The sequence below is a fragment of the Tachypleus tridentatus genome, chromosome 7, assembly GCF_004210375.1.
Source record: "Tachypleus tridentatus isolate NWPU-2018 chromosome 7, ASM421037v1, whole genome shotgun sequence".
Classification (NCBI taxonomy): Eukaryota; Metazoa; Arthropoda; class Merostomata; order Xiphosura; family Limulidae; genus Tachypleus; species Tachypleus tridentatus.
Window position 1 is genome coordinate 170,542,712 of NC_134831.1, and position 22,647 is coordinate 170,565,358.

Here is a 22,647-nt window from a genome sequence, read left to right on the forward strand (position 1 = left end):
ACGATCTATGTTAGTGAGAAACCAGTATTCATTCTTAGATCAGAAACTTGTTTCTCATTTTAAAAAATATAATTCACATGTGGGTTTTGTTTGAAAGTGAAATATTTACATAGATCACAGAAGTATTCCTTTAGAGTTTAGACAGTATCATGTAGTATAGAAATGACCTACGTTTCAGAGCTGTTTGTTAGTTTTCCTGCAGAACATGTTAGCTTTTAATAAGAACTGATCATCAAAGTATAAGCTATCTCTAGTTGTGGATGAATGTGCGTGAGAACAATTATAGGAAGAGTTTACCACTATTGGTGTATCATTTAAGAGTTTTATATAAGAAGCGCTGTTATTGTTAACAGATCTAATTCAGTAACACAGACACACTTCAAAATTAAGACGGCAAGTGCAGGTAGCCTTCATGTAGCTTTGCGTGAACATCCAACAAACAAATATATTTTAATGGGAACTACGAATACATGTGCGAGTGTTTCATGTTATTGCGGACGGTATTAATTAGGGTTTGAAATTCTTCAGAGATGAAGATTCCACATCAACACTTTATATAATATATATATGTGTGTATGTGTGTGTGTAGTTTTTGTTTTACTCAAGTATGTATTGATATAATTTTTCATTCTTCGCAATCATTCTTGGGAGTAACTTATAAGGCTCAAGAGATAACAAATAACTTATTTCCACGTGTTAATTCATTGGAGTAGTCAGAAACTAGATAATTATATTTAGTGTTTATAACCTTACATTAGACATGGACTAAACAACCAAGTTACAGAACTAAAGGGTCAAATGTAGCCATTCCTAACTTAGAATTTCCGATAAGAGGAAGGGTGTGCTTGTGTGTTTTCTTATAGCAAAGCCACATAGGGCTATCTACTGAGCCGAACGAGGGGAATCTAATCCCTGGTTTTAGCGTTGTAAATCCGGAGACTTATCGCTGTACTAACGGGCGCGAGAGGAAAGGCAACCAGTCAGTAGCGCCCTTCAATTACTTTTAACCAATATTTTGGATCTAAATCGTAGGTTGAACCTTAAACCTTCTGAGTAGAATACTATACCCTAACCCAGGATGTAACACTATCCTCTAATCCAGAGTAAAACATAAACTCTTAACCCAGAGTGTAACACTAACCCCTAACCCGGAGTAGAAAACTAATCCCTAACCAAGAGTAAAACATTAACTCTTAACTCAGAGTGGAACATTAATCTCTAACCCCTAACCCAAGGGGGAACACTATCCTCTAACCAAGGGTTATTTCTGGCTACCTTGTTTCAACTGAAGTTTAATATTTAATATAATTGATAATACACACATTCTGTTCAACTGAATTAAAAAATTGGAATAAATTTTTAAACAACAAATCTTATTTTGTATAAACTTTTCACAAGAATCATTTTTCTATTTATTATATATGCAAATACATAGAAGATCATATATTAACATTTTGTAACACAACATAATAATCATATACTTTGTCTTCTCTAAAAAAAGATCTATTTGTGAATTTCATGACGCAAAACTAAACAAGGGTTATCTGTACACAAACAACTAGTCTTCATCATTCATAGCCAGAAAGTAACGTACTTCTTGAAAGAAAATTTTTTATCTTGGTCGTAATTATTTCACTATAGTGAAGGATTTACTACTATTTTAATAACGATGTTTATTTAAGTTAAATTTGGATTTAGAAACGTACATACCTTACACTTTTAAATCTGTATTGTGAAATTCCCGCCTATTCACCAAAGTTGTAGAAGATTCTCGAGCGTAAGAATCAACATTTGTGTACGTAAACACTGGTGCATCGTTTATATTGATGTGCAGGCTTAGATTTCTAGACAGTCTTCTCATGACTGTAAATGTAACCAAGGCAACGCACCGAGAGACAGCGTATATATATTGTTGGTATGCTGTAGTTGTGGTGCAATAAACCTCGGTTTGGTTTCTTTTGGATTTCGTGCAAAGCTACTTGAAGGCTATCTGCGTTAGCCGTCCCTAATTTAGCAGTATAAAACTAGAGGGAAGGCAGCTAGTCATCACCACCCGCCGCCAATTCTTGAGATACTCTTTTACCAACGAATAGCGGGATTAACGTAACATTATAACGCCCTCACGGCTGAAAGCGCGAGCTTGTTTGATGTGACGGGATAAACCTCGGAAACTCCACGTATGATTGTTATAACAATTATTAGTCGGGAACTTAAGACATTTGACCAGGAAATTTTATAAACCATTTTAACTTCGGCGAATTAACATCAGGCATTAATAGTTTTACAAAGACATTATATAATTTCAGCAGTGAAACATTCGACGTGCGATTAACGAAGAACGCAGGACCAGCTAACTCTCTGTTAATTGAACTGTATCTATACATGTATAAACTCGAAATTAATTCGCTCATTGTGAATCCTCGATAAGACATCAAAGAATTTCCAGACCAGGTAGAAGATTCATTATTGTTTGTAAGTTTGTAAAACCTTTGTACATTGATTATCATTTATAATAATCGTTATTAAGTATTGTGTTATTATTTGTATATTAAAACATATTATATTAAAAAAGAAACTGTGTTGTTAATCTTGTTGACAAGTTTTAGAAATTGGACACATATAAACATTTAAATTTTAAATCTAAGTTATCATTTAAGTCAGTTTTAGGCTGTTTGAAAATTGTAATATGTAACACTATGTATTCTAACAACGAATGACGTAGGTTAGATATTTTATCCTTTAACGTTTACACATTTAAATTAGCTGACAAGAAAAGCAAGTAAGTACATTTTTTATGCAAGCTGCTTCGTCTGATCCTAAGGTTCGATTTCAATAGAACAAATAAAAAGGTTTACTTTGTGGTTAACTAATAAGAAACATCTCTAGTAAATTGATTGTTAACGTGCAGGACCTATTTTAAATAATAATTTACCTACTCTTCCTATGTTTTAAAGTTTCACGTAAAATGACACAAAGTCAGTAATTCATAGTTAAGCATTTTTCAACTGAAAGGAATAGTGGATTGTCTTGTCGCTTTTATGATGCACCTAGGACTTCTTAGTGCAAAGTGGGTTTTGAGTCAACAACAGTTTCATGGATTCACAGTAAAAGCATGCTACCACTTGGCCACACCACATAAGAGATTAGCAGATATAAACCTCTTCTACAAGTGTTACTGTGTAAAACGTATAAACAAACTAAAGAGTATCCATTCATTATTGAACATTTCTGTATTTACTGGAAAACTTCTAAAGTTATCTGTCACTGGCACACTACCACCACCGTCTATACTAAGAGTGTTACTGTTACTTTTATAATACACCCATATCTTAAAAGTACATAAAAATATTTTGGGTCACAACACAGACGTGAGGCAGGATTTCCAGCCCCAAATCTATCACAAGGTTAAGCCTTAAATAATGAGATACAAAACAGTAATTATGTATTTCGTTGTCTTTATTTTAAGTGTCAGGTACTATAACTCTTACATTCTGGATTATTTAACAATTATAAACCAAAACTTTGTAAAACAACAATAATAGGAATGATGAATAGTGTTGGATATTATATTAAGGTAAATACTTTAAACATTTTGAGGTTGATATATATATATATATGGACCTAAACTGTTAGAGATAAAACTTATACTTCTGGAAGTATTTTCATTTCATGTTTTAACTACAAAATCTACAATTATTCCAGTGTAACCTTTTTCTTGTATCTAATATATTTCCAGATTATGTTTATAAATCACTATTTTATGAAAAAGAAAATATATTCGCAGAAACAAGAGAACACTTATACTTAATTTTCAATGAAACAATTACATACACACACACAAAAAAGACGTACTAATCTACACTTTTAAAGATTACATTTGTAAGAACAAGGGAACAGTTGTACACCATCTTAAGTTTTTTTCTATAATTTGACGCCAAAGGTTTTCATCTTGATCATCCTGTTATTCTTCATCAGATTTTTCTTCCGAAGAAACTTCATGTAACTTAACATCATCTATTTCTACAGTGTCAAAATCTTCAGAGAGCCTTTCTGTGTTGTTTTGGGATTTCTGTTCCATTTTGTTTGGCAGATTGCTCGAAGCTAACAAAAGTAAATATTTTACAAGGACACTGTTTTCACAATATGCAAAGAGTACCTCTGGAAACTTCATTCAGGGAATTTGCTTGAGACCAGATCCAACCATTTCGTTCATACACAGGAAGTTTAGTTTGAAACATGTTAGAAGTATTTTGTTAAAACATGCTACAAGTATGTTGTCACCATAGGGAGAAAGTTTGGTTGAAACATGCCACAAGTATTTTGTTAATATGCACAAAGTTTTGTTTGAAACATGCTACAAGTTTGTTGTCAACATACAGAGAAAGTTTGATTGAAACATGCTACAAGTATTTTGTTAATACGCACAAAATTTTCTTCGAAAACCGGTATAATAGTTAGTTTGGAAATGATTTACAAGGATTTTTTAACACGCACACTCGTTGAAAATGTTTATTGACATTTTACTAATAAATAATTTTCAGAATGGTTTTACCTTAAGATATAAATAATTTTAATGAAATCTTCGCAAGCGTAGGCCTATTCTTAGTTGTAGTAGCAGTTATTAAGATAAGTATTGCGGGCCTTGTTACGCTCAGTACGTTTAAAATACACGTCATAAAGTTCAAAATACGTAACGAAAGTATTACACAACACAGACAATTACAATTTATAGGTACTTTTAGGTTATTATTTTAATGTTGTAACTTAAACGTTTGGTATTACTCACTATAAAGATATTTTGCATAACTGCGTTTAGCCTAAACATTTTCTGTCTCTGATGAAACCTCAAATTTTCTTGTTTTCTAATACACATACAATAGTTAGCTAGTTATTACTTAATCAGTTAGTTGGTTATGAAGTTTTCAGAGTTGTTGATGAATTACAGATATATTGAGTGTAGGCGCTTAGTTATGAGTTGTTGCCATAGATACGAAAGGAAATGTAAGAAGCAACAGCTATTCATTTTGTGATTTAGGCCTATCGCTTGGTTACCGTTAGTTCTCAAAGTCGCGTAACCTGTAAAATTTTCGGTTTGTTAAATAAAACATTTTCCTTTAATTAAATGGAAGAACTTCTGTTTTCAGCACTTCGGCCATAATCCCAAATTTTTCTCGCAGAAGAAGTAGATTTTATAAGTATTTAATTAAAACAGTTAAAGAGTTAAATAAGTATCAAGTGAACCCAAAATGATAAAAGAATGACCGATATACCTGCATTGCAATTCGAAGAGCTCTGTCGAAACACAATTCGATCCTCCAATCCAGTGGTTATAGGTGACATTTTGTTATATATTTTTGTATAATATCAGTATCCAAGTCCTCTGGCGAATGATAAAAAAGATTATGAATACTATAGGAATATATGGTTAATTTCTTAAAACAATTTTCAGTCACTTAACTTTTGTGTTCAAAAGCAATTAATTAAACTGTTAAATAGAGGTCGATACTATTGCTTTTGATACAGATACTGATATGTTAATAACATAAAAAGCGGAATTTTGCCATTATCAAATCACACACCGAAACCAATAAAAAGTGTAAGTTTATTTCATTTAGATATAAATAAAATATTTTTTAAAAACATAATATCAAGTAGGGTTCCTAGGACTAATTGGCTAAATCACATTATCCAAAAGGCATTTCTTTTTGCTTAACACGTAAAGCCACATAATAATGACCTTATTTAACTTCTTTTTGTGTCGTGTATTAGTTATCTTTTTCTGAAACCGTTGTTTCACAATTTAAATATAAGATATCACCGTAGAAAAACGTTTTCGGTTATTTTATTTTCAATAGAACTAACTATCCTCGCCAACAATGCGTAATATATAATATTTGTTCAATTATCTTACAGTTAAGGCTAAGTTTTGACAACAGACAACGTGATTCTGTGCGTTTCAGATTCGTTAAATAGATGGCAATACTATTTCTATATTTGTAAATTAGTGTAACTAATAATTAAAAGAAAACGTACCGGGTTATAATGACGAACTGCTTTTTCTTTGATTACCGTATATCCATCCCCACCGTTTGCTAAGTAAGCCGGCGTTATCACAGAATAAATCTCACTCGTTCACGGGGATGAAACGAGGAACACGACACTTTGTACATTTGACCAACAGACTCACTACTCGCTGACCAGAAGGTTTTGTGATGTCGTAAGTCACTTTCATTCCTAAAAGAATTATTTTATGTGAAATAACTTGTACAAGTTTTATTATCTACGTCCATTCTAAAGCGTGCATTACTACAGAACACAAAATCTGTTTGATAGGCTTAGATGTAATATGCTTAATACTTAGGTAAGAAATTGGATACAAAGTTCAATGGACTTCAGTGAGAGTTTAAAATCTAATTTATTAGATCTCCAGAACCTATTTACATGAACTATCTTTTAACTCTCCGTTTGCTATAACTAATGAATAAAATAGATTGGATCTGGCCAGGTGGGTTAAGGCGTTCGACTCGTAATCTAATGGTCGTGGGTTCGAATCCCTGTAGCATCAAACATGCTCGTCCTTTCAGCCGTGGAGATGTTATAATGTTATGGTAAATCCCACTATTCGTTGGGAAAAGAGTAGCCCAAGCGTTGGCGGTGGGTGGTGATGACTAGCTGCCTTCCCTCTAGTTTTACACCGCTAAATTAGGGACAGCTAGCGCAGATAGCCTTCGTGTAGGTTTGCGCGAAATTCAAACACAAACAAACAAATTAGATCTTCAAACTTCACTGAACCTTTTTTATTACGTTTTTATTATAATTATTATTTTCTTTTATCTTCTTTATTCGAATTTAAATCAGAACGTATGCAGAATATTGGCCAAACGATCTGGTTAGAGATTCATCTTTATACTTCAGAATGGGGACTGCCTTATAATGCATCAAATCTTTACTTCTTGTACGCTATACCAATGCCTCAACCAACGGAGATAAAGGGTCGGCTCCTAGCTACAGCTAGTAAGGCACTTCTTAACAAGTCATAAATGGCAGAGTCAAATATACTAGTCAGGCACCGCCGGAAAACTCACACGCCACACAACAGGCCTGTACCATACAAGTGTCAAGACTCATCTAAGAGTTGGTGGTGGATGCTATTAACTAAGTGCCTTTTTTATAGTGAATATTCAAAGTAGACAACAAGATATTAGTGTGTGAATTATATTTGTCGTTAAAACTATTTAAAACTGTTTTACCTGAAATTTGAAGAAAGGCACCAGGTGGATCCTCAGCATTCAAGTCATATTTGTGAACTGAATATTCCATCACGCTCAGCAGGTCTTTTCCATACAGTTCCACTATGTCAAAGGTGTTCCTAAAAAGGTGCGACCGTCAAAATATCTTCCAACATAATGTCTCCTAATAAAAAGAAATAATTCTTGAAGTTACCTTTTGGAAGCTATGCTAACATTCAATCTTTGGTTACATCAAAATGTGTTTACTATCACATAATAGGTATAAAGTATCTAAGTAAGACATGCTACCGGTAATTTTAACTTAATCACCAGTGCTTGCTAGCCCGTGGATCTGTTAGTGATACAAAGGAAGAACTGATTTATTTCATTAATGAAATAATAAAAAGTATAACGTTTTATAGATATTTTTAGGAGGTAAAAACTTTGCTTCTTTTTTTCTAATATTTATTCATTATTTTCTAGTTTTTATTCATTACTAATCTGAGTTTTATTCTGGACCATTCTCAAAGCTGATGTGAAACTAACTTGTAAATATGAGACTATTCCAAAACTTAACACTGTCAGTTAAAAATGGTGGTTAAATCTCCGCAATCCGGAGATCGCGGGTTCGAATTGCCCATTACACAACATGCTCGCCATTTCAGCTGTTGATGCGTTATAATTTAACAGGCAATCTCGCTATTCGTTTGTAAAAGAATATTCCAAGAATTGGCGGCAGGTGGTGCTGACTACCTGCCTTTCCTCTAGTCATTTCATAAGCACTTTTCAGTTAAAGATACAGTAAAGGAGATAAAAAAAAAAGGGTCTAACTTGCACGTTACCCGCTCAGGTCCAGACAGACACACAAGTTAGCTTCAAAAGTGTTCCTGGGGGATGTTGGACTAAGATAGTCATTTAATGAAATTATCCGTTTGTTAAAAATTACTTGTTGATTTCCAGTCAGTGACAGGATTTCTCATACAAAGAAAAAGGGGCGTTATCCATATTTCCATATTTAATGTGTTTTGTTTTTTTTGTTCAGAAATGTCTACATTTCTTCATACTTCATTCACATAAACTTTCTCACGGCATTGGCACATGATGTAACGGGAACGTCTTGCTTCTTGTCCTTAGGTATTGAAGACATTTAACATTTTGTCTGGGAGCTTAATGTAAATATTGTAGTCAGTATAAAGTGTTTTCATATTATCGTTGGTTGGTATTCCCATGACATCATGGAAACATGTTCTTCCTTCCTGCTCCAAAGTTGGTGAGTTCTAGCGAAAAGAAGAAAGTCGTAGAAAATGAATTCATTGAAAATAAAAAGATATTTTATTAATTTTGTATGCAAACGTTGTGAAGTGACTTATTCTATTAGCTGTAACAAAAACGTGAAGAAATAACAGACGTTTTGACTGGTTTATAGTGCCTTGAAAAATAAGTGAACATAATTAAAAGAGTCTGTCCATGTACAGTGTTTAAAGAGGACAGATCATATGTTTAACATGATGCCAAAATATCTCAGATAGGAAGTTTAGATGTTTTCCAACATGACAAACCAACAAGAATATAAAAATGCTTAAAGTTGTAGTAAATAGAGTGTTTATATTATACCATGCAAATTATTTGAGAAAGGTTATGTGGGTGGACCGTGAACAGTGTGTACACCAGAGTTTCTGAAAATAAATATACGTCAAGTGTGGAAACACATCAAATCAACAAAGGTTTATATAAAACCTTATCTACACAGAGAGAAGAATCGTCGAGAGTTCTTTAAACCAAAGTCTGTCTAATTTCAACATTTCTCAAGGTCACTTTAAGCTGAGAAACTTCAATGTTCATGTCATTTCTGGGATCACATTGTTGATCACTTTTCCCGCCAAAAGATAAATTGTAACTGAAAAGAACATTCGAATGGGTTGATACCAGTTTCTCCAGTGACTACACTTCTGCCATTCTGTTTCTTTAATGGGGTTTTTCGTTAAATCAACTAATTATTACTGTTGAGGGGTTTATTCCTTGTTATTGTAATCAGATATTGCAGTCACAACAGCTTCCTCAAAAACCGAAAAGACTGAAACCCACACGATACAGAAAATAAATAAATAAACACATAGAATTTTCGAATACTTTTTAGTATAACAAAAGGTGGAGTCAGTTATCTTCATGAGGAACTCACAAAACAAAAAAAGTAGAATCCGTTATCTTCATAAGGAACTCACAAAAATAAAAAAAGTAGAATCCGTTATCTTCATGAGGAACTCACAAAAACAAAAAAAGTAGAATCCGTTACTTTCATGAGGAACTCACAAAAACAAAAAAATAGAATCCGTTACCTTCATGAGGAGCTCACAAAAACAAAAATGTAGAGTCAGTTTCCTTTATGATGATGTAAACAAAACAAAAAACTCGGATTGTTTACATATTTTTTTGATTAAAAGAAACTTAAAGTTTGGTTGGGTTGCTTTATGAGTGAACAAGATGTGTAGGTAGTTTCGTTTATGAGACATTTTACCATTATTAATTTTCTCATCAATGGAAGCTCTTATTCCTCCGGAATTCCAAATGGCAATCGCATATTTGTTCCATTGAGTGTCTGTGGGTTCTCGGATGTATTGGTTCATTGCAGCGTCAGCTAAAAAGTTACCAAGATTACACTCTTGCATTCTACATAGGGTCCTGTCACCCCTTAACAACACATTTGTTCGTCCAACTTTCTTTTTGCTAATTTCCTCGACTTTTTCTTTGTACGGAACCAGTGCTGCCAACGTATCCGGATCTATAAAAACAAATGTTAAAGAACTTTTTAAAACTCTTTTCACTGGTTTAATCTTGAAGTTTATAAATAACCTAAAACATGCAAAAGTCAAAGCATTAAAGTTATATTACTTGAATAACAACTTTAGATTAGTTTTCTAGTGCATATTACCACTTCCCTGCATAAGTCCATGTGTGAAGTCTAAGGGCTTATAATACTAAAAATGTTTGTATACACATAAAATTGTAGACTTAAACAGATTCTTTTCTTGAACATTAAATGAACAAAGTGTAAGTGAAGAAGGCCTTATAGCATTTGTGATTCTTAGAGCTTTCTGAAGGCTTAATGACAGAAAAAAGAAGGACTCTGAGATCCAGTGACTGAATTCCAAGTAACTTGTCAGTCAGTGTCAGAGGTAATTGGAAAAAGTGATAAGGAAAACAAAAGATCGAATGCTTCCCACTGTGAATGTAACTAATATCAGTGATTGATTTCAAGTATTTTTTGGTTATGCAACAGCCAAAACAGATAACAACCGTTCAAGGATCTTAAAACACTTACACATTTGTTTCAGTGTTTGTTAAAGTTTTGTTGGATGAGGAGCTGTTATCATCTATGATTATTTTAGAAGGATAGACTAAACATACATGATACTTTGTTTGGTGGACGTGCATTACTACGTTATGAATAATTATTATTTTAGAAGGATAGACCAAACATACATGATACTTTGTTTGGTGGACGTGCATTACTACGTAAGACCCTCGCTGGTACAGCGATAAGTCTACGGATTTACAACGCTAAAATCAGGGGTTCGATTCCTCTTGGTGGACTCAGCAGATAGCTCGATGTGGCTTTACTATAAGAAACCATACACACACATTAGTACTAAGTATCACAAAAGCATTCTCTTCCGTCTTTCACGAAATGCAAACGTGTACACAAACGAACAAGCTACTTGACAAGTATTATCTGATAGTTTCTGTAACTCATTTCAAAGCAATGAGTGGAATGAAAATTCTAAAGAGCAAACTCAGACATACAAAGAAGCATCTAAGAAGCACACGATAATTCAGTCTCCACCAACACACAGATTGTCAATGGGGACAAAAAATCAATCTCTTCACTACTGAGGAATGTTTAACCACTGTTACTTCCAATAGCTTCAATTTTTGTAACTAAAAGTAACATAAATATCTTCTGTTCCATTGATAAGAAAATCAACAAGAGTAAACAGAAGATTAATATTCCAAAATAAGGAATCATTTGGCCCCATACCAAGGCTGAAATTCAAGAAATGTGCAAGTCTAAATAAACCACCACTAAGTAGAATTTCAAGCAAATCAACACTGATTGGTCAGACAAGCGAGACAAATGTTTTTAGCTTGCTAATTTTACCAGTTATAAGGTCTTTTACTGCCTGACGAAAGACGTCTCCCAAAACTTAGTAAAGAATAAAACTAGAAAAAATTGCATCGAAACGTTTCAGTTTATTACCAAACGCACTGCTGAGAATCATCTTCAGTAATGGTTGTCGTTGCTATTGATAATGGCTATGTTGTCGAGGTTTCCATGAAAGCTGGTGAAAGATTAAGGCGAGGAAATGTCCCGGTATCAGAACTACTCCTAGTTCAAAGTCACACCAAACATGTTCGCCCTTTCAGCCGTAAGGGCGTTATAATGTTACCATGAATCCCACTATTCGATGGTAAAGGAGTAGCCCAAGAGTTGGCGGTAGGTGGTGATGATTAGCTGCTTTCATTCTAGTCTTACACTGCTAAATTAGAAACAAACTAGCGCAGAAAGGGCTCGTGTAGCTTTGCGTAAAATTCAAAACAAAGAAACTAACCAAACCTAGTTTTAAGATGTTGTTAAACCCCAAGAACAAAGATTAGGCAAACCAAAAAACGCTTAATGAGGAACAATGTTATTAGATCATGTGGATTCGGGAAGCGTTGATGGTAAACAAGAGAGAGACTGAGGTGTTATGTCAGGGGTATAGAGTTACATCATGAAGAGACACAATCAAGGGCATTTCTTCACATTCATATTATCATGAAATCTTAGGTCTTGATAGAATCTTTGGATTATTGATCGATATGTGGTGGCCATGGCAACCAAAAACTACTTGCTGGAAAATATTCATTATTTCTTCTTCATCACAGGAGTAAAGAAGGAAAAGCACTTAACCCTAGTGCACAAAGTTGTTGAAGAGACGCTTGTGCACGAACTTTGTTTACCCTGAAGACTCCCCAGATGAGGATCACAAAGACAGACTATGATCTGAATAATTTATGAACATTATTTACTGTTTGTCATAAGTGGTGTAAACTATACGGAATATTCAGTTACATAGGAAATGCTGGATTGAATATAACTTAAAATGTTAACATCTTCAAAAGAAACGATTTAGATGTAAGAAGAACTATTATCAATCACAAGTATCATAGACCGTTTATTGTCTTCAAGAAACTTATTTTTGTAACTAACCTATGAAAAATTAACCTTTAAAATATTCAGTACGTTGCGTAAACTATGTTAACGACCTTTAAAATATTTAATACATTATTTAAACTATGTTAACGACCTTTAAAATATTTAATACATTATTTAAACAATGATACCGGCTTTTAAAACTTTTTGCCGGAATTTTTCAGAAACTTTTTAACTGAAGGTTCTATAAGAAAAAGTAACATTTTATTTTCCATGTATACAAAGGAGAAAGTTGCCCTCAAATAACAGCTTTTGTTCATTCTTGTAGCCCTCTAGCAGTACTAGGGTACGTTTCAAGTTTTAAAATGTTAAAAATGGGTTTTCGATATTTGTGGTGGGCACAGCACAGATGGTCTAATGTGCAACTTTGTGCTCAACTATAAAAAAACAGCAACAAATAACCTTAATACTTGTATTAGTTTTATTAAACAGAAGTGGTTATTATTATTATTCTATATACGGAAGAAACGACGTCACTGAAAAAATCTCAACTTTAATAGATGCTGTTTAATTTTAACCTAGTGGTTGTGGCGTTCGATTAGCGGGATCGAAACCCATCGCTCTTTCAGCTTTAACGGCGTTGTAATGTAACGGTCAGTACCACTATTTGTTGGTAAAAGAATAGCTCCAAGATTGGCGGTGAGTGGCAATGCCCACCTGCCTTCCTTCTAGTCGATCACATCAAAATCAAGACGACTAGCTCAGGTAGCCTTCTAGTGGTTTTATGTGAAATTAAACAGATAAATAAACATGTTTACCTTCTTTAGTTGTGTTGTCCAGAAGAATCGGGTTTCCTCTCCAAGATGTTAGCTTTCCGTTGTCGTCGAAGGAAACCTGTAGGTAACCGAGGTATTTACCAAAAGCAAAGTCTTGGACCACCACAGCCTTATCACCACCTTCGTTATCAACGACGATCGGGTATTCTCCTGCGGGTTTTCCACTGAAGGTGGTTCTCCTGGGTATACAAGTAAAGATCAGAGTGGTTGCTAAATAAAGTATTACATAAATCATTAGACCAGCTGTAACCTGGCTTGTCTTTGTACTTCTACACTTACGTTTCAACCCAATTTTCTAAATGAACAATCCTTTCGTAACTATTTCTCTCAGACGAAGTGCCAGCAAGAAGGTACGTTATAAATACTTTTCGTCAGTTTATTTTAATAAGACTTACCACAAAACCAAATGTGTGTATGTTAGCTAAAATCAAAACTATGATTTGCTTCGTCCCTACATAACAATGTGTTTATCTGAATTATAATTTCATATATTTTATTTTACCATTAATAACCAACATTTAAAATTTTATTTATTTTAACCGCTGCATTACTTCTAAATTTAAATACTTTTAAAGACTAGAAATTTAAGTAAAATTTGTAATCGATGACTGATATAGCACAAGCCTACGAGTTTAAACTCCGTAAAAGTTGTTTTGGTTTTAATAACTGATTTTCTATAATTCAGCTACGCAGATCAAATTGTTATTTCGTTTACCACAGTGAACATTTTTATTATTATATTTGGGTTCTAGAACGATCGATTGACTCTCACGACGCGATTAGTCTAGAGAAATCTATAGCCAATGGTTGTTAGCATTTTAAACATAACAAACTGTGACCCGATTTCAATGAAGATGATTCACTCGTGTAAAAGTAAATATGACGTTTTGTGAAAAATATGTATGTGATGGAGAAAAATGACATCATTTTCGGATTCAACGAAAGAAGTTACTGCAAAAATTTTAAGACAATAATACCGTAGCAGGCATATGTAATCTTCATATATATAAAACTTTAATTATAAATAAAATATTTAATTATTATAGCGACATCTAGTGAGGAGATTGCAATTTAAGCATGCCTGTATATAAAAGGTATTGGTATGTCCACCAACAACAATATCGATTCCTTTGACCTTCTTGGCAATTTCTTTATCTTTAACAAACCCGGAATGTCCAACAGCAATAAAGATATCAATTCCCTCTTCCTTCATCTTGTCAACCTCTTCCTGAATACACTCAATTTCATCTGTAAACACCAGTTGCTCTGAAAATCAAAAGGTTGAAACATAATAACATAATATATTATTTAAAATGTTACGTAATAATGGTCGTCTCTGCTGTTGATACAAGCTAAGCCTGAAAGCACTACCTAAGGAAGATGATTTCCATTGTTACCATAAAACAAATGTGAAAATATTACAAGTTAATGACTGTCTCTGCTGTTAACAGTGCTAATGGTGATGGTGGGGAACTTTTAATGTTAATAACATAAGCTTGAAAACGTTTACACAAAATATGCTTGAATATATTACGTGTGTAATAGTTATATATTATGGTTCTAATATCTAGTAACAGCAAAAGTACAAAACTGAAACAAACAACGAATTTTAATCTTTATAAGAAGGAACGTAAGGAAAATATATTTAATCAGCTTTATTTATAACCACGTTGACCTTTAGTTTCACTGTTAGTTTTAATTGGAGTCAACACTAATTATAGACAACACTTTATCTAATGTTCTGCACGTATAGGACGCACATACCCTAACGTTCTTATATTACCTCATGAGACAAGGTTAGTGGACGTGTAGACACTTATATAAGCAGAATATTATTTTTTTTCCAATATACAGAGATGTCGCTAAGCGCTAATATATATGGGCCCTAATTTTGTAAAACCCTAGTGGCAACTATGCCAATAAACCTTACACAAGTCTTCTATTATTTTACGGAAAAGTTGGTTGCGATAAACGTGTGTAACATTTTTAATTTTCCTTTGTGATAATGGAAAGTATTGTAAATAAAAAGAATATATTTACTAGTAGAAATGACGCTTCATCTCGTGATAAGATGACCCTTGATAAAATATATTCTATATTTCGAAGTCAGAAAACTATGATTTTACTGTGGTATATTGAACCAAACGCTTTCAAGAAGAGTACCTTGTTTTACTCCTTAGCTTTGTTATCGGTTGACCAAAAACATCTTGATATGAAGAAAATAATTAACGATAATTGGATTGTTAACATAACAAATACTGGAAAATATAGCGGTTGAATTTTGTAGTAATTCTGAAAAAATGTCCATAAAACACACATAAAATATAATTCACCACTATTTAAACTTAATCAATATCTAATCAATCAACAGTGAGGATCTAGATTTGACTACTTTACCAGTTAGAGACAACAGTTTAGTTTCCGGTGTTATATATCCTATGACTCCAATCTTTTCTTTCCGACTTCCAAGACTATGGACTTATCAAACTTTCCTTCCATGGTGGGTTCTTTGCTGGCGTTTATATTGCAACCGAGTACAGGAACTTTTGATTCAAGTTCCTCAAGAAATGGGACAATACCAGCAATCCCATCATCGAACTCGTGGTTTCCAAAGCTCTGTAAAAATATTCTGGATAATTATGATATTCACAGAGCTAAACATCTGAGTCAGAACACATACAAAAATTTATTCAGTTACCGTATTTAACCCTCGAATTCCTATATGTTATAACGTGTATTACCGGTTTGTAAATTCACTCATTTTAAATTTAAAATACACAGAGTTCCACCAATAAATCTTGGGATTAACTGCAATATTGGTAGAATTGTAAAATTCATTTTGTATGTAAATCATACGTTAATATGGATCTTTAACTAAACAAGGATTTAATTAAGTTCAACTTAAACTCTTAGAGTCATACATATTGTACTATCCAATCTCTACATGTGACTCACACAAGTTGGCAGTTCAGCTAAGTTTATGTTGAGTCTGTTACCATAAACGGTGTCCTTCTGTAGACATTACAACTTAGTTATTTAGATTTTGGTACAAAGTTGAAAATAAGTTTCTCCAGGCGCTCTTTGTAACGTGCTGTTCATTTTATCTAAGTTTAATGATATTTTATGATTTACAAAATTATACAAAAGACTAAATGCTATTTTCGATCGTTCTTTCATCTCATACTCTTAAGATGTGCGTTTGTCATGAAATGACGACGTTTTAAGCAACAGGGTGTAGTTTGTGTTTGATAAACACCAGCTGCTGAAACCTCCTGTTACTATGTGAAACACAAGTGTGTTTGTACAGACGAAGGATGGATAACTTCACCGCTATATTCCCCCCCCCGAACATTTTCAATAGAAGGGGTGGGGTAGGGAATTTATTTTAAGCAGATTTCTGAGTAAGTTGTAGTGTACTTAGGTTATTTATTCTTCATTGTTCTGTTTGATACTATTCGTTACGTGACACACATTTCTATTTCTATTAAGTTCAGATGATTCAGAAAGCTTTTGATGTGTTCGACCAACAGTCGACACCTACTTTTGGTTGTTTCAAATGTCTTCGTTTTGTTTGACCTGCAGTAGACACGTACCTTAGGTTGTTTCAAAGGTCTTTGTTCTGTTTTAGCTACAGTCGATACCTACTTTTGGTTGTTTCAAAGGTCTTTGTTCTGTTTTAGCTACAGTCGATACCTACTTTTGGTTGTTTCAAAGGTCTTTGTTCTGTTTGAGCTACAGTCGACACGTAAGTTTGTTGGATTCAGAGAAATTCAGTATTTGACAGAATGGGTCTAGCTCATTCATACATTTGAAAATAACAAATAAATCGGTTTTTGTAAAGCGTCAAAAATTTATATCTCTGAGAAATAAGCAAACATTTTCTGTTATTGTGCTTTGAATAAATATTCCTACCATTGCATCATGGTCAAGTCTTTGGACAAAATCTGTTGCAACTTTCCATCTGTGGACACTGTACCATAGAGTTCCCTGGAAATAATCTCCACCATTCAAGAAAATCACATTTTTCTCCTTGCTTTGGATTTCTTTGACCTTCAGAAAATATGAAATATTAGTCACGGTTGAGAAAAAAAAACAAGAAAAATGTAATATATCGAACCCATAGTTTCTGAAAACCTTCAACTACTGCTAAGAATTCGTCACTTCCTTTTACTATATTTATTTTTCTAAGAAAACAAGTGTTATACGATACAATTCATTGAACAAACTCGGCATATCTAATTTTACGAATAATATAACCTCTTACTATCAGAGTCAGAGAAACTAGCCAATAAGGTAAATTGTTTTATTATGTGAATTAAGAACAAGATAAAATTTGGTGATTGAGAAAGTAAGACGTTAATTGTTTTGGCTTGTACAAAATTAACAAAAAGAAGCCCTCAAGACTTGAGATTATTTTAGAGTAAAATAAGCTACTAGATTATTTTTTTTCCTTTTATTACTTATAATTTTGTGCGCTACCAATAACAAGCGTGGGGTGCGCGTACACCCGATCTATATCAGCTTACCCTCAAATTGAAATGATTTTGTAGTAAACTAATTTTGGAAACTTTGGGCTGATCAAATACATCAATCAAAAAGGTTCGAACTTCCGATACTAAAACTGTAATTAGATCTCAAATCGGTCAAGAGATAGAGCTAAGAGGTAAAAATTTTTACTTGAAAAACTCAGCCGTTATGCCGCGTCTAAAAGCATCTCAAAAACCGTTATAACTGTCATTTTTAAGCCTATTAGATTCTGCCGGCGAGCTCTACGTCTTTGATTGGCACACAGCAAAACTACCTGGAGAACTTTTGAAAATATTCTTAGAGAAAATTAACTTTTTATTTTATTTTAAAGACAACATGAGAAGACAAAAGACAACTGAAATGTGAATGGACGTTGTGAGAACAAACATCGATTTTTTTCAAAATGAACACGAACTTCAAAGATAACAAATGATACTAACTAAACTATTTCATACCTAACTCACAACAGCAAAATGACCAAACAACAAGTTACAAATATTATTATCATAATGGACGTAGCATTAATGCTAGTATCTATTTATGTAATCAGAACTGAATCGCATCACAAACAAAGTTCACACTTTTGGTATTCAAGATTCAGACAATTATAAAATAGCCGTGTTATGTGCAACAACCATTTCTTTATCACGGAACACAATTATAAATAAAATATTCACAACATGAGCATGACTTTCTCTCGGAGGCCCGGCGTAGTCAAGCGTGTTAAGGCGTTCGACTCGTAATCCGAAGGTCGCGGGTTCAAATTTCCGTCGCGCCAAACATGATCTAATGTGTACGATCAATCCCACTATTCGTTGGTAAAAGAGTAGCCCACGAGTTGGTGGTGGGTGGTGATGACTAGCTGCCTTCCCTCTAGTCTTACGCTGCTACATTAGGGACGGGTAGCGCAGATAGCCCTTGTGTAGCTTTGTGCGAAATTCAAAAAAACAAACAAACTTCACTAGGATTGTACGTTAGGGTTTGATTTTATATTTATTGGTGTAATTTTAAATATACTGCTTATAAACTGAAGTTCTTTAAAAAACTATAATTTTTCAATAAACAGTAACAATTTGGATATATAAAAACATTACAGTTTATATCAGTAAAACTTATTTTTAATTCTGTATATTGAATCATTTTGATTACGTATGGAAACTACGATTAGTAATTAGTATCACAAATAGCTGTCCGTAGAGCGTCATTTGTGCTAGTAATGGAAATAACCCAATTCAGGAAACACTCAAGGACATGTACATTGACTTTATAAACGAATACCAAAATCCCCAGATGAAACTAAATTACATTTCAACAGTCAAACAGTCCATACCACACCTAGCACAACAGTTTATTAAAAGTCACTATAAATGTCGAAGGTTGTCTTGCTTCCATTTCCAAGAGACACGAGATAGGGAGCGCAATATTACATACAACTACTGTTGTTTCGGTTGTTACAGAAAACATGTTGAATATTCCTAGGATATACCTAAATTAGAAATGCCACAAACATGGGTATTGCTGTAATACATAAAACTACCTTATCTGTAACACAGATAGCGGTTAAATCGACCAACGAATGCATAATAATAGACATTCGTATTTCAAACAATAGAAGTGTATTGCTCTTCATTAAAAATAATAATTTTAATTCGCTAAATGAATCAATGTAATAAAAACTTAATTTTACTCGGAGATCTCAGAAGCAAGTATCAAAATCCTGGTTGTCATGTAACCTCATCAAATGGAAGAAACTTAGGATGGTTGAATAACAGTGGTTGTATGTTGTTAAACGATTTCATCCCTACAAAACACAAGTTTTTCATATTATTGGATGTTTTGTATTAATTCATTAGCGATCATTTTCCAATAACATACACCTTCAATCTTGAATCCCTATATAATAAACCTATAGGTTTAATTAGAATAAAGCAAATTGAGAACAATGTGTAAACTTCACACATATCATTACTCAGATCAATCTCTTCACTCCTAAATGTAACATGAGTTTCAGTTTTGGTCTACAATTGAGTTCCTATTCCGGATTGATTTCTGGACACGTGTTTAGTATAATTGAATTTGTAACTTACCTGTACACTTGCTGCTCCAACAGTCCATATTTTTTTCTCATGTTTGCTCTTTTTTTTCCTATCGCAGAACAACAGTTGTAACGTAGGTGTATTACTCGTAAACCACGTTATGGTAAGAATGTTTTTATATATTTATTTCTCTTAAAATGATAGAAACATACGCAGTTTGAGTTCCGTCTGTTTAGTGAATAGAGTGCTTCTTTCTGTTTCTATGACTTGCATCACATTACATTTGATTTGATAAGTTTATTTAGTAGAGGAATATTGATTAGGGTTCTTAATTGACAAAACGTTTCTTAGGTTTCTGTGTCTCTTTTAGTTTATATGTTTTAACCTGCCTGAACGGTGAATATTCTGATACTAGATTAACATGGAAAGTTTGAATTAACTATAGACTGGTATTTATTGTTGGTGTAGGATATTCTCAAGACCAATCTTTATCAGTTGTCCTTAATTTTAAACTGATAGAAATGTCATGTAATCATTAGCACCAACTGTTAAGTTACAGTAGGGTTAGACCATCACTTATAAAACAAACACGGAGCCAAAATCTGAAGTGCAATTTTGGAACAACAGGACTCGAACCATGGATCCTCAAACTGTGGCATACTATCATCTAGAAAAACCGTTCTACAAGTTCATCCTCTACAGAACGAAACCAAAAACAGAGATTGAACATTTTGTGGTTTTTTTATGTTTTATGTAATTTAAGTCATAACAAGGAAATAATATAATATTATCCAGCTTGGGCACTGAGAGAAGGGCTGGACAAAACGAGCTGTGGACATAATACCTTCCAACTAGTGCACTTAACTGAAAGCAGAATGTACAGTCTTTGTTCTGGGATTTAATCTATTTTAATGGAACATAAAATCTAGCTTGAGTTCTTTTTTTAGTCGCGGCAAAACGGCTTATAAAATGCGGTTTTTTCAAGTACAAACTTTTTCTTCATAGCTCCGTGATTTCTTGACCTATTTGAGATCTAATTACAGTTTTAGGCTCGGAAGGTCAAACCCTTTCCATTGATGTGTTTCACTGCGCTTAAGGTCTCATAGATTAAATTACTCTAATCCTGCCTCAAAACTTTTAATTTGATGATAGGCTGTTAGAGATCTAATCGGGTATACGCGCGCATTGCTGGGGCACAAAGATATAATTAATGAAAATGGGAAAAAAAAAGGACTCGTTGAGGGAGTGGGGAGAACGTGCTACTAGTAACCCGCTCCCACACAATTCCACAGCTTACGAGATCAAGTTTATTCCAGTGGTTACAGTTGGAAAATTCTATCGATAACATTGTATATTTAAAATATCCCAGAACTAAGGTAAAAAAATAAAATAGTAGTTACTAGAGTTTGGCATAGCATCGCTCGATTCACACAGAAAACGATCGTTTATTTATGATCTTTAGATAAAGATCTTTTAATATAGCAGCTTTACAACTGTTACAAAGTTGGAGTAGTAGAGTGTTAAATGTAACAACACGAACTGGTATTTAACACTGTAGTTTTTGAATGATTTTTTGATCAATATTAATAAACAAAGGTTATAGGCCATGAAACTTCAGCAAGGCTCTCGAAACGTCGTCCTCTACATTTGTGTCTCCACAACAGGCAGTCGCCCTCCATTCTACAAAGTTTTGTTATGAATACACTGCCCAAACAATCTATCAAAGTTATAGGTGTTTCAGAAAGCCTCGTTAATATGCATACAAAACTCAATCAATACAAGTACTGACCATTCCGAGACAAAGAAACCGTTTCTCCAAGTCTTTCTCCGTTTCTCCACTACAACACCAAATAAGTAAAGCTGATATTAGTTACAAAAAGTGCTGTAACTAATAGTAACAAAAGGTGCTGTAACTATACATTACTTAGCCTTGGCAACAGCCCTCTTATATTAATATTTACTTATCGTTAAAAAACGATAACAAGAAACAAAGAATGTAAAGGTTCAAACTATAATTATATCATAGGCAATCCACCCTGATCTCGTTTTTCGTAAATAAAAGCTACCTTCAAAATACATGCACGTTCTATACTGGCTTTCTGAGCTTGTTTGACTAAACCTAACGACAAACAGATGGTTAAATCAGCTTACCTTTGTTATCTGGCGAGCTATTCCTCCAAAGCATTTCCCACTTTGTGCGTGTTCCTCAGGGCATCTACCCCCGAATTTGTTGAACTGTTCAAACCTGGAATGGATATCGTTGGTGTGTACTATCGTTAGATTAAAAAGAGCTTCGACTGTCGGTAGACAGAAAAGGAACCAGCCGCCACATAAAAATAGTCCTCGAAGGAGACAGAAAATGTTAAGTATTCTCATATTAACATACAGTTAATTCTTAGTTAATAGATGATATATAAAAAAACGATTTTTTTACACATAAAATGATTAATTTATTCTATCAACCGCTTTACACGTCACACTGTTATCTTCGCGTGCTCACACCGACGTAGGTGCAACACTAGTGAGAGCAGGAAAGCACAATTTTCGTTCGTCTAGACATTTATATCCGCTTGAGGGCTCGAGCAGGGGAGAGGGTGGTTTTAGATTCATGCGCATGTGCATTTAGTAAAATCATCACAACGCACTTGGGCACTATAAGCTGACGATGACCGAGGGAGGCCGAAGCGTTGTTCGCTCCTCTACGTAAAATATTTTCTCAACCTAAACGAGCCATTTCTACATGTATATTTTTCACTATAATCACGGATTTTTTTATCCTCCTCTGCTTATTTTCACTTTTCAAATATTTTTTCGACTTTTGAGTATTA

The 22,647-nt window shown here is 33.7% G+C and overlaps 1 pseudogene across 1 annotated transcript; it reads right to left on the minus strand.

Annotated features, from left to right (window-relative positions):
* Positions 1 to 3,961: 3,961 nt before the first annotated feature.
* LOC143257863 (snake venom 5'-nucleotidase-like) lies at positions 3,962 to 22,337 on the minus strand (annotated as a pseudogene). The gene is made up of 10 exons (XR_013032006.1): positions 21,971 to 22,337; positions 17,169 to 17,306; positions 15,654 to 15,872; positions 14,346 to 14,522; positions 13,239 to 13,444; positions 9,745 to 10,008; positions 7,251 to 7,413; positions 6,034 to 6,234; positions 5,271 to 5,378; positions 3,962 to 4,101 (listed from the first exon to the last, which is right to left on the minus strand). The product of XR_013032006.1 is annotated as a snake venom 5'-nucleotidase-like (transcript).
* Positions 22,338 to 22,647: the final 310 nt, after the last annotated feature.